Source organism: Oncorhynchus masou, chromosome 14, assembly GCF_036934945.1.
Source record: "Oncorhynchus masou masou isolate Uvic2021 chromosome 14, UVic_Omas_1.1, whole genome shotgun sequence".
In the NCBI taxonomy this organism is placed as follows: domain Eukaryota; kingdom Metazoa; phylum Chordata; class Actinopteri; order Salmoniformes; family Salmonidae; genus Oncorhynchus; species Oncorhynchus masou.
The window spans coordinates 27,637,360-27,655,126 of NC_088225.1; the positions used below are offsets into that span (position 1 = coordinate 27,637,360).

Genomic DNA, 17,767 nt, shown 5'->3' on the forward strand with positions numbered 1-17,767 from the left:
CATCTCCTTCCCTCCCAGCTCCAGTCCTGCTCTCCACACCACCCCACAACAACCCCCATCTCCTTCCCTCCCAGCTCCAGTCCTGCTCTCCACATCACTCCACAAGCTGAACAGGAAGTGGTGTTGTTTTAACATGCTGCATTCCAGCGCCGTATGGGAGGGGTGCGAGGAGGGAGGTAGGGAGCGTGCTGAGCGGCAGCAGGCCGTGTGGCGTATGAGGCGTTCTGGCACGGGGAGCTAGAGGATGAACGACCGAACCAGACAACGATAGAATGACAGAGGAAGTGAGGGAGGGAGGAAAAGGAGAGCAAGAAGGCAGGCTGTCTTCTGTCTGTCAGCTCCCTGAACTACTGGCCATCGTATCAGGCCGTGTGGTGACATGTGCATAAACCGGCATTACAGTGTATGTTTTTGACTCTACGAGTATGTTGGTGTGTTTAACACAGACTGTGCAGGGTATCATGGTAGGACAGTAGTTTAACACAGCTACAGTACTTAGTGAGTGAAGGCAGGGTATCATGGTAGGACAGTAGTTTAACACAGCTACAGTACTTAGTGAGTGAAGGCAGGGTATCATGGTAGGACAGTAGTTTAACACAGCTACAGTACTTAGTGAGTGAAGGCAGGGTATCATGGTAGGACAGTAGTTTAACACAGCTACAGTACTTAGTGAGTGAAGGCAGGGTATCATGGTAGGACAGTAGTTTAACACAGCTACAGTACTTAGTGCAGGGTATCATGGTAGTAGTTTAACACAGCTACAGTACTTAGTGAGTTAACAGTAGTTTAACACAGCTACAGTACTTAGTGAGTGAAGGCAGGGTATCATGGTAGGACAGTAGTTTAACACAGCACAGCTTAGTGAGTGAAGGCAGTACTTTTAGTGAGTGAAGGCAGGGTATCATGGTAGGACAGTAGTTTAACACAGCTACAGTACTTAGTGAGTGAAGGCAGGGTATCATGGTAGGACAGTAGTTTAACACAGCTACAGTACTTAGTGAGTGAAGGCAGGGTATCATGGTAGGACAGTAGTTTAACACAGCTACAGTACTTAGTGAGTGAAGGCAGGGTATCATAGTAGACAGTAGTTTAACACAGCGACAGTACTTAGTGAGTGAAGGCAGGGTATCATAGGTAGGACAGTACTTAGTGAAAGGCAGGGTATCATAGTAGGACAGTAGACTTAGTGAGTGAAGGCAGGGTATCATGGTAGGACAGTAGTTTAACACAGCAGCTAGTGAGTGAAGGCAGTACTTAGTAGTTTAACACAGCGACAGTACTTAGTGAGTGAAGGCAGGGTATCATAGTAAGACAGTAGTTTAACACAGCGACAGTACTTAGTGAGTGAAGGCAGGGTATCATAGTAAGACAGTAGTTTAACACAGCGACAGTACTTAGTGAGTGAAGGCAGGGTATCATAGTAAGACAGTAGTTTAACACAGCGACAGTACTTAGGCTCTAATCACATACTGCACCTGTAGCATCAGAAGACCAAGGTTAAGGAAGTGCCACATATGTGTGTGTTAACAGAGCTGCTGTCTCTGTCTGTGGTTCAATGTGTGTGTTCTTTACAGGGTTCTGTGTGAACCAGGTTATAACCTATGTATTTAGATGGCTGTGCAGTGACTGCTGATGTGTGACTTTACTGATGTGTGATTTTGAATAACTGTAGGTTTGACCCCCTGCCTGACACATATTACTGTGAGCCTCTCAAAGTACACAGTGTAACTATAATTCATACAGATGTTTGATACTCTCCCAAAGCCAAACCAGTAAAGTGACACTGACAGAACGGCGTTATAAACCTGTTTGTGTAATTAATGAGTGTACCTGTGTGTCAGCCACTCGCAAGTAACACACACACTATACCGTCTCAGCTGATCGTATCGGGCTGTGTGTGTGTGACGCCAGAGACTGACTGTTGACAACAACATTGCTGTCAGCATCAAAAGTACACAACAGCTCCAATAACACTTTTTCATCATAACGCTCCTCGGGCGACAGCGCTGATGGAAGGGCAGCCTGTTTGTGTGTGTCTGTCTTTTCATGTTGACTTCTAACGTAATTGCTTAGAGACAAACTCTATGTCCTCTTCATGAGTTCATCACAAACCCTGTGTTTGTGTTATTCTCCATCAGACCTGGGTTCAAATACGATTTGAAATCATTTAAAATACTGTATCTGTGTTTTGACTTATCTTGCCTATTGGAATGAAACCAATAGAAAAGTATTGAAATGACAAACTGCAAACCCCGCCCACCTGGCCCTCCAGGCAAGCTAAACCCCGCCCACATGGCCCTCCAGGCAAGCTAAACCCCGCCCACCTGGCCCTCCAGGCAAGCTAAACCCCACCCACCTGGCCCTCCAGGCAAGCTAAACCCCGCCCACCTGGCCCTCCAGGCAAGCTAAACCCCGCCCACCTGGCCTTCCAGGCAAGCTAAACCCCGCCCACCTGGCCCTCCAGGCAAGCTAAAGCAAATGCTCAAAGTATTTGAACGATTTTGAATAGTATTTGAATCCAAGTCCAACTTTGGGAATTGGATTGAACCAAACTGCTTGATATAGGGGTGACTGGTGCTGAGAGTCGTTAGACCCTGGGGCTTCCTCAACAACATATTCAGAAAAACAAGTTGTTTTTCTCCAGTATCCTTGCACCACAGTCATGCAGAAACCTTGTCATCCAGAAACCTTGTCATCCAGAAACCTTGTCATTCAGCCAAGTGTTCATAAAGGTGTGAAACAAGGAGATGTCTCCAAGAGCACACAGTCTAACCAGAGAACACTTCAGCAACACCAGAGACTACACTGTATACACCAACACCAGAGACTACACTGTACACACCAACACCAGAGACTACACTCTATACACCAACACCAGAGACTACACTGCACACACCAACACCAGAGACTACACTGTATACACCAACACCAGAGACTACACTGTATGCACCAACACCAGAGACTACACTGTATGCACCAACACCAGAGACTACACTGTATGCACCAACACCAGAGACTACACTGTATACACCAACACCAGAGACTACACTGTATACACCAACTCTGACTCACCCTCTGGCTGACAGTCACACAGTTAAATACACACTCACAATCATGGTGAAGAACACACACACACACACACACACACACACACCGTTTCCGTCCGAAAATAGTCCCCGGTCGCAGGGTTTGTCTTTTTGGCTTGGTGTTTGTGGGCTTCTTCAGACATGGATGTGTGCATGTGTTTATTTATCTATGGGAGGCAGTGGAGATTCAGCTGTGTGGGTGGGTGGGTGCGTGCTAGGTTGTATAGGTCATCACTGCTAGGCCGTATATCACGGCTAGGCCGTGTAGGTCATCTCTGTTAGGCCGTGTAGGTCATCTCTGTTAGGCCGTATATCACTGCTAGGCCGTGTAGGTCATCACTGCTAGGCCGTGTAGGTCATCACTGCTAGGCCGTGTAGGTCATCTCTGTTAGGCCGTATATCACTGCTAGGCCGTGTAGGTCATCACTGCTAGGCCGTGTAGGTCATCACTGCTAGGCCGTGTAGGTCATCACAGCTAGGCCGTGTAGGTCATCTCTGTTAGGCCGTATATCACTGCTAGGCCGTGTAGGTCATCTCTGTTAGGCCGTGTAGGTCATCACTGCTAGGCCGTGTAGGTCATCTCTGTTAGGCCGTGTAGGTCATCACTGCTAGGCCGTGTAGGTAATCTCTGTTAGGCCGTATATCACTGCTAGGCAGTGTAGGTCATCTCTGTTAGGCCGTGTAGGTCATCACTGCTAGGCCGTGTAGGTCATCACTGCTGACCTCAACACAGAGTCTTGTGGTTCTGGTCTGGGTGATACCGGCCTCAAGACTAAATATTTACCATCTAAAAATAGGAGTACAGCCCTGAAAACAGATGTACTCAAAAACTAAGAATAGACACATTGATTTAGTCTCTATCTTTGAAGTCTCTGTCCATCTCTGACCCATCACCACTTCACTCTCCATCTCATCTCTGACCCATCACCTCTTCACTCTCCATCTCATGTCTAACCCATCACCTCTTCACTCTCCATCTCTAACCCATCACCTCTTCACTCTCCATCTCTAACCCATCACCTCTTCACTCTCCATCTCTAACCCATCACCTCTTCACTCTCCATCTCATCTCTAACCCATCACCACTTCACTCTCCATCTCATCTCTAACCCATCACCACTTCACTCTCCATCTCTAACCCATCACCTCTTCACTCTCCATCTCTAACCCATCACCTCTTCACTCTCCATCCCATCACCACTTCACTCTCCATCTCATCTCCACTTCACTCTCCATCTCATCTCTAATCCATCACCACTTCACTCTCCATCTCTAACCCATCACCTCTTCACTCTCCATCTCTAACCCATCACCACTTCACTCTCCATCTCTAACCCATCACCACTTCACTCTCCATCTCATCTCTAACCCATCACCACTTCACTCTCATCTCTAACCCATCACCTCTTCACTCTCCATCTCTAACCCATCACCACTTCACTCTCCATCTCATCTCTAACCCATCACCTCTTCACTCTCCATCCCATCACCTCTTCACTCTCCATCTCTAACCCATCACCTCTTCACTCTCCATCTCTGACCCATCACCACTTCACTCTCCATCTCATCTCTCCATCTCTACCCATCACCACTTCACTCTCCCATCACCACTTCATCTCCATCTCTAACCCATCACCTCTTCACTCTCCATCTCTGACCCATCACCACTTCACTCTCCATCTCATCTCTAACCCATCACCACTTCACTCTCCATCTCATCTCTAACCCATCACCTCTTCACTCTCCATCCCATCACCACTTCACTCTCCATCTCATCTCTGACCCATCACCACTTCACTCTCCATCTCATCTCTAACCCATCACCTCTTCACTCTCCATCTCCATCCCATCACCACTTCACTCTCCATCTCATCTCTAACCCATCACCACTTCACTCTTCATCTCATCTCTGACCCATCACCACTTCACTCTCCATCTCATCTCTAACCCATCACCTCTTCATCTCTCCAATCACCATCATCTCATCTCTAACCCATCACCACTCACTCTCTCCCATCACCACTTCACTCTCCATCTCTAACCCATCACCACTTCACTCTCCATCTCTGACCCATCACCACTCATCTCTACCCATCACCTCTTCACTCTCCATCTCTAACCCATCACCTCTCCATCTCCATCTCTAACCCATCACCACTTCACTCTCCATCTCATCTCTAACCCATCACCTCTTCACTCTCCATCTCTGACCCATCACCACTTCACTCTCCATCTCATCTCTAACCCATCACCACTTCACTCTCCATCTCATCCTATCACCTCTTCATCTCCATCACCACTTCACTCTCCATCCCATCACCACTTCACTCTCCATCTCATCTCTGACCCATCACCACTTCACTCTCCATCTCATCTCTAACCCATCACCTCTTCACTCTCCATCTCCATCCCATCACCACTTCACTCTCCATCTCATCTCTAACCCATCACCACTTCACTCTTCATCTCATCTCTGACCCATCACCACTTCACTCTCCATCTCATCTCTAACCCATCACCTCTTCACTCTCCATCTCCATCCCATCACCACTTCACTCTCCATCTCATCTCTAACCCATCACCACTTCACTCCATCCCATCTCTTCACTCACCCATCACCCATCACCACTTCACTCTCCATCTCATCTCTAACCCATCACCATCTTCACTCTCCATCTCATCTCTGACCCATCACCACTTCACCCTCATCTCTAACCCATCACCTCTTCACTCTCCATCCCATCACCCACTTCACTCTCCATCTCATCTCTAACCCAACCCATCACCTCTTCACTCTCACCACTTCATCTCTCAACCCATCACCACTTCACTCTCCATCTCTAACCCATCACCATCACTCTCCATCTCTCTACCCATCACCACTCCATCTCATCTCTAACCCATCACCACTTCACTCTCCATCTCATCTCTAACCCATCACCTCTTCACTCTCCATCTCCATCCCATCACCACTTCACTCTCCATCTCATCTCTAACCCATCACCACTTCACTCTCCATCCCATCACCACTCTCTCCATCTCATCTCTAACCCATCACCTCTTCACTCTCCATCTCCATCATCCACTTCACTCTCCATCTCATCTCTGACCCATCACCACTTCACTCTCCATCTCATCTCTGACCCATCACCACTTCACTCTCCATCTCATCTCTTCACTCTCCACCCATCACCACTTCTTCATCTCTCCATCTCACATCCCATCACCACTTCACTCTCCATCTCATCTCTAACCCATCACCACTTCCATCTCCATCCCATCATCTCATCTCATCTCTGACCCATCACCACTTCACTCTCCATCTCATCTCTGACCCATCACCACTTCACTCTCCATCTCATCTCTAACCCATCACCTCTTCACTCTCCATCTCCATCCCATCACCACTTCACTCTCCATCTCATCTCTAACCCATCACCACTTCACTCTCCATCCCATCACCACTTCACTCACCATCTCATCTCTGACCCATCACCACTTCACTCTCCATCCATCTCTAACCCATCTCTAACCCATCACCACTTCACTCTCCATCCCATCTCTAACCCATCACCTCTTCACTCTCCATCCCATCTCTAACCCATCTCTCTGACCCATCACCACTCTCTCTCTCATCCCCCATCTCTCCCCCATCTTTCACCTCTCTCTCCATCCCATCCCCCATCTCTCTCTCTCATCTCTCTCTCCCTCTCCTTCTCGACTGCCTCCCTCTCCTTCTCGACTGCCGAATCTCGAATTTCCTCCTCCCTCAGTCTATCTTTCTGTTTCTCTCCTTAGTCCTCCACCACGATCTCTCTCTACCTCTCTCTCTCTCGACTGTTGACTGTCCCAGTTCTCTCTTCCTGTCTGTGTGACTTATGACTTCAGTCCTCCCCAGGCTGTTGAGAGCAAAGCAGTGTGGCGTTAAAGTTTCAACCAGAGGCAACATGTCCACATTAGAAACAACAAGATCACCATATTGAAGATGGTCTGTGTGGGATACATGGAGCGAAGTAGAGAAAACACTGGATGCTGTCCGATGTTGATGTTTGATTTTTCAATAGTCACCCTTAGGACTTCTAAGATTCTTAGAAAGAGTCTTCTGCTGATTTAATATGTGACCTGACTAGTCCTGATTTGTATCACAATCACAACTGGGTCATGTTTATTCGGGCACAGCATAGCAAAATATTTAGAAATGGAGAATGGAAACAAGCGTTTCTTAATGGACAACCTCTGATAGAACTTCCCAGTTTTGTCTTCAGTGTCGTGCCTTGTGAATAGGACCACGTTTTACTGACGTTGATCCTATAATACGGTTGAAGTTTAGTTTTACACACACACTTCTCTGTGCGTATGGTAGCTGATAACGTTGCTGTTAGCAGTGACTGAAATAGACCCTGGGGAGACCAGGGGCCAAGGATCTCAAACATACAGTGACTCAACCAGAGCTGGTGTTTATGGTAAACGTGTGTGTGTGTGTGTGTGTGTGTGTGTGTGTGTGTGTGTGTGTGTGTGTGTACTAGTCAGCTCTTCCTGTGATTTCAGTTGTGCCTACTGACCCTAAGGCAGACACAGTAGCAGCAGCAGCACATCAGCTCACCATTCCCCTAATCATTACTCTTTAACTTAACATTAAATCTATTTGTGGGTAAACGTTACGAGTTAATGTTCATCTGACCATTTGTTTCTTTAGTTGAACTTCCATTAGTCATTAATAGCCAATGATTAAATATCTGACCCTCCAGTCAAGGTTAAAGGCTGGGGTCACACTAAACTAAGTATGAGTGTTCTTTGTGTGTGCAGGCCTAGTCACTGTTTGTAGTAACCGTTGCAGTCCCTTCTCTCTTAATCTATTTCTCTCTCTTCCCCTCCTTTCTTCCCCTCCTCTCTTCCCTCTCTTCCCCTCCTCTTCCCCTCCTCTCTCCCCCTCTCTTCCCCTCCTCTCTCTCCCCCTCCTCTTTCCCCCTCCTCTTCCCCTCCTCTCTCCCCTCTCTCTTCCCCTCCTCTCTCCCCTCTCTCTTCCCCTTTCTTCCCCTCTCTCCCCTCCTCTCTTCCCCTCTCTCCCCCTCTCTCATTCCCTCTCTCCCTGAATTCCCCCACCTTTAAGTTTCTCCAGCCACGACCATTTTAGCCTGGGTGGGTACCAGTCTGTTTGTCTCATCATGCCAGACATGACAAGGAGTTGATAGCATGATATGATAGCACCAACAGATCTGGGACAAAGCTACTACTCTCCATCCCTCTTTGACCATCCAAATCTTTCTCCCCTTCCTTTACCCCCCCCCCCACACACACACACACACTCTCTAGATCTCTCTCTCTCGCTCTTCCCATCTCTCTGGTTCAAGGCTCATTTGCTAATGACAGTGTTGGCCCGAGGTAATTACAACCTTAGATTAAGAGTCGTTTATCTTTTTTTACGGCCTCACTGAAACATGGCAATTTGCGGTGGCTCTCTGAGATGTGCTCGCTCTCTCTCTCCCTCCCCCTTGTCCTCTCTCTCGATCCCTCTCTCGCCTTTTCTCTCTGGCCCCAGTTCTCACTTTTGGTTAGTGGCCGTTTTTCAGATTTTTGCCATTTTCCATGTACTTCCAGACAGAGCGAGAAAGAGGGAGGGAACGAGAGAGGAGAAGAAAGAGGGAACGAGAGAGGAGAAAGAGGGAACGAGAGAGGAGAAAGAGGAAAGAACGAGAGAGGAGAAAGAGGGAACGAGAGAGGAGAAAGAGGGAACGAGAGAGGAGGAGGGAGAAATAGGTTGGTTCCAGTCAAAAGGCTGAGAGATTCTGAATCTGAACGTCTGTCTTTCCAACTGTAATTCAGTCTTTCAGGGGGAACATCTGTCTCGGAGCCCCATCTCTCCTCTTCAAACGCCAATTCTGAGCGTTGGCAAGAGGGAGTGTGTGAGACAGGAGTTATTTGCGGTTTGCGTTCGGCTCAAGCCGGGCTCCGCTTGTAGCCTTTGCGTGCTCGTGTATATTTATACAGAGTTTTTGAAGTGGTTCTTTGGAACGCATCATTTGGCTGGAACGGCTTGAGTCTTCTTCAATTTGGCTTGGCGGGCAAACACCGTGAGGGGATCGGTTTGCTTTTCGCATACCGCCGGGTCAGCATTGATGTGCGAGGCCCTTTGAAGAGATTAAAGCCAGGAGCTTTCTTTAAGCGCCCTGCCCAAGAAAGCTGCTCTAACTCTGGGACGTCAACAGTGGCCCGCCCTGTGTATTGTGGAACACCTGATTCTGGTGGTAGGATTGAGGCCTACATTGAACTCATTGTGACACTGCGACTGTAGCTAAGATCCAAATAAACACACACACACACAACCAAATGTGTGTGTAGGCACAAACACACTCCAAACATGCTGATTGTAACACATACACTCCGACACACACCCCCTTGCTAATTGGGACGCACGCTTGCTTTCACACGGTTTCGCTAATACAAAACACACATAGGCACACACACAAAAACACACACATGTTTCTTATGCCTTGCCAGCTCCAACTCCCTGCCTGCTGTGTGACTGCCCTGCTCCCATCCTCTCCCCCCCCCCAGGCCTCCTCGCCTCGCCACCTGACTTTTAACACCCTAATCCGTTGTTGCAGAGGGTGGAAGGCCCTCCACCCTAATCCCTGGTTGTAAAGGGTGGAGGGCCTCAGACGACCACTCCTAATTGGGTATAAAAGGGGGCTACTGGCTGGAGAATACTGTGTGATATGAAATTCCTTTGCTCTTAGAGACCAGAGGAGCAGAGCAGTTGCCTGGTCCTAGGTAGGTGTGTGTGTGTGTGTGTGTGTGTGTGTGTGTGTGTGTGTGTGTGTGTGTGTGTGTGTGTGTGTGTGTGTGTGTGTGTGTGTGTGTGTGTGAGAGAGTTTGGACAGTACAGCAGGAAAGCAGGTAGGTTGTTATTCTGACTGGTAGACTGAGACTTGTCATCACAGTCTCCTATATTCACACTTCTTCTGAATGGATGAATGGCAGTTTTCCAATTACCCTGAAGCAGAGATTAAACCCCGGTGTGGTCACATGTCTGTATTACCCTGAAGCAGAGATTAAACCCCGGTGTGGTCACATGTCTGTATTACCCTGAAGCAGAGATTAAACCCCGGGGTGGTCACATGTCTGTATTACCCTGAAGCAGAGATTAAACCCCGGTGGTCACATGTCTGTATTACCCTGAAGCAGAGATTAAACCCCGGTGTGGTCACATGTCTGTATTACCCTGAAGCAGAGATTAAACCCCGGGGTGGTCACATGTCTGTATTACCCTGAAGCAGAGATTAAACCCCGGTGTGGTCACATGTCTGTATTACCCTGAAGCAGAGATTAAACCCCGGTGTGGTCACATGTCTGTATTACCCTGAAGCAGAGATTAAACCCCGGGGTGGTCACATGTCTGAATTACCCTGAAGCAGAGATTAAACCCCGGGGTGGTCACATGTCTGTATTACCCTGAAGCAGAGATTAAACCCCGGGGTGGTCACATGTCTGTATTACCCTGAAGCAGAGATTAAACCCGGTGTGGTCACATGTCTGTATTACCCTGAAGCAGAGATTAAACCCCAGTGTGGTCACATGTCTGTATTACCCTGAAGCAGAGATTAAACCCCGGTGTGGTCACATGTCTGTATTACCCTGAAGCAGAGATTAAACCCCGGTGTGGTCACATGTCTGTATTACCCTGAAGCAGAGATTAAACCCGGTGTGGTCACATGTCTGTATTACCCTGAAGCAGAGATTAAACCCCGGTGTGGTCACATGTCTGTATTACCCTGAAGCAGAGATTAAACCCCGGTGTGGTCACATGTCTGTATTACCCTGAAGCAGAGATTAAACCCCGGGGTGGTCACATGTCTGTATTACCCTGAAGCAGAGATTAAACCCCGGTGTGGTCACATGTCTGTATTACCCTGAAGCAGAGATTAAACCCCGGTGTGGTCACATGTCTGTATTACCCTGAAGCAGAGATTAAACCCCGGTGTGGTCACATGTCTGTATTACCCTGAAGCAGAGATTAAACCCCAGGTGTGGTCACATGTCTGAATTACCCTGAAGCAGAGATTAAACCCGGTGTCTGTATTACCCTGAAGCAGAGATTAAACCCCGGTGTGGTCACATGTCTGAATTACCCTGAAGCAGAGATTAAACCCCGGGGTGGTCACATGTCTGAATTACCCTGAAGCAGAGATTAAACCCCGGTGTGGTCACATGTCTGTATTACCCTGAAGCAGAGATTAAACCCCGGTGTGGTCACATGTCTGAATTACCCTGAAGCAGAGATTAAACCCCGGTGTGGTCACATGTCTGTATTACCCTGAAGCAGAGATTAAACCCCGGTGTGGTCACATGTCTGAATTACCCTGAAGCAGAGATTAAACCCCGGTGTGGTCACATGTCTGTATTACCCTGAAGCAGAGATTAAACCCCGGTGTGGTCACATGTCTGAAACAAATGCCAAGAGTGGCTGTCGGTCTGTCCCTCCAGGGGTAATGTGTGTGACTACCTGTCTGTCCCTCCAGGGGTAATGTGTGTGACTACCTGTCTGTCCCTCCAGGGGTTATGTGTGTGACTACCTGTCTGTCCCTCCAGGGGTAATGTGTGTGTGTGGCTACCTGTCTGTGGGTCGCTCGGTGTGTGGGTGGGTGTGGGTGCTTGTTTCTGTGTATGTGTGCGTGCCTGCATGATTATGTACAGTGTGTGTGTGTGAGCAGGAGAAGAGGGGGCCAGCCTCTCTCTCTGACAGGAGACATGTGTTTAATTATTTTAATGGTGTTAAATAGCCGAGCCCCCCCAGAGTCCCCCTGACCAGGCCTCACCTCCACGAGCAGCCAGTCACAAGAGGGGTCCCAGGGCCACTGGGTTATCCACCCGGTCAGTGTGTGTGTGTTTTATGTTAATACCCTCAACACACAGACACACAGACATAAACTTAGGCCCACACACACATCTATACACACGTGCTCCTAGTCTAAATCTAGGGTCATGGCAGTGTTGAGGTTAAACAATCTCAGTGATTCCATCGTCTCTGTCATCTTAGTCAAGTATCACACTATACTAGACAAAGGAATGTTTTCTCATCCCTTATATTTCTCTCTCTCTCCCTCTCTCTATATATCTATCTCTCTCTCTCTCCCTATATATCTCTCTCTCCCCCTCTCTCTCTCCCTCTCTCGATATCTATCTCTCTCTCCCTCTCTCTCTATCTCTCTCTCTATATCTATCTCTCTCTCTCCCTCTCTCTATCTATCTCTCTCTCTCCCCTCTCTCTCTATCTCCCCCCCTCTCTCTCTATCTATCTCTCTCTATATCTATCTCTCTCTCCCTCTCTATATCTATCTCTCTCTCTCTCCCTATATATCTCTCTCTCCCCCTCTCTCTCTCCCTCTCTCTCTCTCTCCCTCTCTCTCTATCTATCTATCTCTCTATATATCTCTCTCTCTCTCCCCCTCTCTCTCTCCTATCTATCTATCTCTCTATCTCTATATCTTCCTCTCTCTCTCTCCCTCTCTCTATCTATCTCTCTATCTCTCTCTCTCTCTCTCTCTCTCTCTTTCTCATCCACTGTTCATCGCCTGATAATTCCTACCATCTCCCCGCCACCGTCTCTGTCCCGTCCAGAAAGCCTGTCTCTCAGCACTGAGAAGTGACAGGGTCTTCTCTTGTGCCAAGTAGTCAGTGCTCAAATACTGAGACACACAGCAGAGGAGTACCTACCACAGGAGGCTGTTAAGGGGAGGACGGCTCGTAATAATGTCTGGAATTAAGTGGAGTGGTGAATGGAAATGGTATGGAAACCATGTATTTGATACCATTCAATTTATTCCATTGCAGCCATTACTATGAACCCGTCCTCCCCAAATAAGGTGCCACCAGCGGTCTTCTCATGACCATAAGTCTGACACAGAAACACAGATAGTGGTCCAGTCTGAACTGTGTCTGTCATTATAGTGACAGTCTTCTCATGACCATAGTGGTCCAGTCTGAACTGTGTCTCTGTTACATTATAGTGACACACTTCCCCCTGTCTTCTCATGACCATAGTGGTCCAGTCTGAACTGTGTCTCTGTTACTGTCTGTCATTATAGTGACACACTTCCCCCTGTCTTCTCATGACCATAGTGGTCCAGTCTGAGCTGTGTCTCTGTTACTGTGTCTGTCATTATAGTGACACACTTCCCCCTGTCTTCTCATGACCATAGTGGTCCAGTCTGAACTGTGTCTCTGTTACTGTCTGTCATTATAGTGACACACTTCCCCCTGTCTTCTCATGACCATAGTGGTCCAGTCTGAACTGTGTCTCTGTTACTGTCTGTCATTATAGTGACACACTTCCCCCTGTCTTCTCATGACCATAGTGGTCCAGTCTGAACTGTGTCTCTGTTACTGTGTCTGTCATTATAGTGACACACTTCCCCCTGTCTTCTCATGACCATAGTGGTCCAGTCTGAACTGTGTCTCTGTTACTGTCTGTCATTATAGTGACACACTTCCCCCTGTCTTCTCATGACCTATGCATGGCAGGTACAACGTTTTGTATATATGGCCCTTGGTAGTCAAATGAAACATTCATTGTCTACTGTATAGCACATACACATACGTCTGTCAATAGCCACACTTCTGTTCAAGCCAACGTCAGTCTGTCTGGCTAATATGTAGCCTGTGTGAGTCTGTCTGGCCTTTCACAACACATAATTATGTAGCCTGTTTGTTGGGCAGAGGTCTGCAGCTATAGGCTACATACAGTACTTGACTGTTGGGCCAGAATTATTGGACAGCTTTGTTGGGCATCTTGGAGTCCTTTGTTGGGCAACATTTGTTGGGCATAAGGGTTATTTGAAATAGTCCCCCATTTGTTGGGCCAGAAGATGATCCTTTGTTGGGCAGAAGGGTTATTGGAGTAGTTTACCCCGCCATTTGTTGGGCCAGAAGGGTTATTGGAGTAGTTTACCCGCCATTTGTTGGGCCCCCGCCATTTGTTGGGCCAGAAGGGTTATTGGAGTAGTTTACCCGCCATTTGTTGGGCCAGAAGGGGAGTTATTTGTTGGGCCAGAAGGGTTATTGGAGTAGTTTACCCCGCCATTTGTTGGGCCAGAAGGGTTATTGGAGTAGTTTACCCGCCATTTGGGCCGAAGGGTTGGGCCATTTGTTGGGCCAGAAGAAGGGTTATTGGAGTTTTACCCCGCCATTTGTTGGGCCCCGCCATTTGTTGGGCAAAGGGTTATTGGAGTAGTTTACCCGCCATTTGTTGGGCCAGAAGGGTTATTGGAGTAGTTTACCCCGCCATTTGTTGGGCCAGAAGGGTTATTGGAGTAGTTTACCCGCCATTTGTTGGGCCAGAAGGGTTATTGGAGTAGTTTACCCGCCATTTGTTGGGCCAGAAGGGTTATTGGACCCGCCATTTGTTGGGCCAGAAGGGTTATTGGAGTAGTTTACATTTGTTGGGCCAAGGGTTATTGGAGTAGTTTACCCATTTGTTGGGCCAGAAGGGTTATTGGAGTAGTTTACCCCGCCCATTTGTTGGGCCAGAAGGGTTATTGGAGTAGTTTACCCGCCATTTGTTGGGCCAGAAGGGTTATTGGAGTAGTTTACCCGCCATTTGTTGGGCACGAAGGGTTATTGGAGTAGTTTACCCGCCATTTGTTGGGCCCAGATTGGAGGGTTTGTTGGAGTAGTTTACCCCCATTTGTTGGGCCCGAAGGGTTATTGGAGTAGTTTACCCGCCATTTGTTGGGCAAGGGTTATTGGAGTAGTTTACCCCGCCATTTGTTGGGCCAGAAGGGTTATTGGAGTTTAGTTTACCCCCCATTTGTTGGGCCCGGGTTATTGGAGTAGATTACCCCGCCATTTGTTGGGCCCGAAGGGTTATTGGAGTAGTTTACCCCGCCATTTGTTGGGCCCGCAGTGAAAGATGAAGCGATTTTCCGTGCCTGTGTGCGGGCGCGCAGAGCCAGCAGATGGATCTCGCTCAGAAATAAGACTGTTGGGCCCGAAGGGTTATTGCCCCGCCATTTGTTGGGCCCGAATTATTACCCGCCCATTTGTTGGGCCCGAAGGGTTGTTTACCCGCCATTTGTTGGGCCCGAAATATAATAATAATAATATATTTGTTGGGCCCATTTTGGAGTAATATTACATTTTTGTTGGGCCCGAAGGGTATGGAAAATTGGCCTGGATCTCGCTCAGTGGCGGAAGTGGCGAAGACGCAAAGATGGCGTATGAGATGTAGCGGTTGGACTTGGCGAGATAACATGAACAGCCCCCGTGCCGTCATCTGGATGTTGTTTTGGGAAGGTGGGCAGGATACGTTTATTATGATCACTGTTAATTAAAGTTTGTTGACACAAATTGAGTAGCGATTTGTCCCGTGCCTGTGTGGGCGGGGGTTATTGAGTAGTTTACGTTGGGCCCGAAGGGTTAATAGGCCTTTTCATGATTTATCACATGCTTTTTGATAGCCTCTGGTTTATATCCATGTAGTTTGTTATTGGGAGGAATTGTTAGATATATAGACATATATCCTATAGATTTGAGTAAAGTATCTTGCGTATATCTGTTACGCATTTCAATTACGCATGGGATGTAGGCTTGTAGCAATGAGGAGATAGCTGTTGGTGATTTATTTATATAATTCCCCTCAATTTAAAACGTTTTAACAACTGTTTTCCTAGAGTTTTCTCCGACGTTATTCAGTGTCTGAGTAGTTTTAAGTTGAAAGGCAACTCGCATGATTTTACTGATGCCTTTAGCAAACTCCGACGCACATGAATCATTAGACTGAAGATCAATAGCTGTTTGAAACCGGAACAAGTGTTTTCCAGATGTTCCAGGTGCTAATGGAAACGTTAATAACTGAGTACCTACCCTACAGGTGGGGAGGTAGATACTATTTGTATTGCTGCGCAGCAATAACCATTATGTTGAAATAAAAACAGTCGAATTCAATTGCGCTAATACGGAACCAAAACTGGCAACTGGTTCGAACACTTGATCTTTTAATTGAAATGATTGGTTATTTTGTCATGGGACTGCAGGTTCTCCAAATCAATGTGAGGTCCTTGCTTGCTGTTCTGCTGCAAATTCACAGCAAGCCCATGGATAATAACAGTTCATCTCGTTTTACCCGGTGTGACCAAACATATTTGCCTCCAGAACTAGACCAGCCTATACCATTAGCCTACCTTTGAACTCGTAGCGAACAGAGCAAATTAGACGCTTACTTTTTGTATTTTGAAACCAGTTGTTTGTTGAACGTCCCTATCCTATGACCTATGCCGTGTGTGTTCTCATCTGGGCCGGTCCCCAGCACCAGCCGCACGTCGAAAACAGCTTCTCCCGGTGGTAAAAAAAGGACCGGCGCGGTCTAGACGCCAGCTCTGCCCAGCACAGCGTCCTGTGGTCCAACACTTCAGCAGTCTACTAGTTAGTGATAAAGTTACGATTGAAGTGTTTCCAGCTGTTGTTTACGCACAGATTAGAGAAATGCTGCGGCGTTTGACTTTCCTATACTGATTTGTTATCGCTCGTTTGGCTATGAGTGATTTTCAATATTTGTAAATTATGTCTACATTATTTAATGTTTTTAAGTGATTTTGAATGTTTCTGCTTAAATGATCCTCGGTTTGCATGGTACAAATTCGAAGCTGACAACCTGTTGTTTACAGCAGGTTGTAGGTCTTGTAGGGTTCTCATTCAGTGCAGTGAGAAGGTGTCTGGAATGGGTGAACATTTCACCTCCAGCCAACTCCTGTCATAGAACGTTAAAACAGCATAACATAACAGGGGTGGGAGTGTGGAGTCTGTAGAAGGTTGGGGTGTACTAGTAAGCATATATGTTTCTTAAAAACTAATGTCTCTTTATGAAGAAAAATAATAATAATAAATAATTCATTTTCAATTGAATAATGTTATTGCTTTTCAATAAATGACCTAAGTTATTCATGCAGAGTTGATAAACACAAGCTTTATCCAAAGTCATTACCCCACATTTTTCTCAGCTATAGGGCTTTGTTTTCCAAACTGCACTGACCAATCTGTGTCACACAACTTTGCATATATAAACTATATAAACGTTACAGTTTATTCGTAAAACCATTCTGTTCGTGGAAAAAACTTACCGGTTCTGTTCCCTGCGTAAAGTTTGAGTTGCGGAGCACTCAGAAATGTGTGCTACATAATATTTTTATCCAAGTGGACCCACATAGAACAAGTAAACAGTTGGAAATCCTTTAGTCGTCCGTGGTGCACTCTGTCAAAAGTCCTCGAAACTGTGCAGCAGCATAACGTTATTAAAATACATTAACTCTTCAGCCACCGGTGTCTAGCGAGTGGTTGAAAGCTCCACGTCGAGGAATGCGCTTCAAGTGTCCGGCGAGAGCCCATAAGCTTCCCGACCCCAAGACAAAAGCGCTTTATTGGCGAATGGAACGGAGAGTTTTAACGAGAGTGGGAGGGGCGACTCGAGGCGAGCTGGAACGCGACCCAGAGCGCTCAAAACTCCACACTACTGTCTGCTGCAGGGGCCTGGAAAGCAGCGCTCATATGCTGCGCGCTCCTCCTTGACAGAAACAGTTGGGGCAAGGCAAAAAAAAAAAAAAAAAAATGGCTCCATGTTTCTTTTAGTCTATCAGCCTATATGTGTTATTCTTGGATAATTGTTCATATGGGCTTGATGTATGAAATGG

General features: G+C 47.2%; 1 protein-coding gene across 2 annotated transcripts in view; it reads right to left on the minus strand.

Annotated features, from left to right (window-relative positions):
• The window catches only part of vasnb (vasorin b), a 48,978-nt gene extending 31,423 nt beyond the window's left edge, over positions 1 to 17,555 (minus strand). Inside the window, exon 1 of one of the 2 annotated variants that reach the window (XM_064987078.1) lies at positions 17,201 to 17,555. The gene's annotated coding sequence lies outside the window, so the exon portion shown is untranslated. The remainder of the gene's footprint in view (positions 1 to 17,200) is intronic. The other variant, XM_064987077.1, reaches the window with a different exon arrangement.
• Between the last annotated feature and the right edge of the window lie 212 nt (positions 17,556 to 17,767).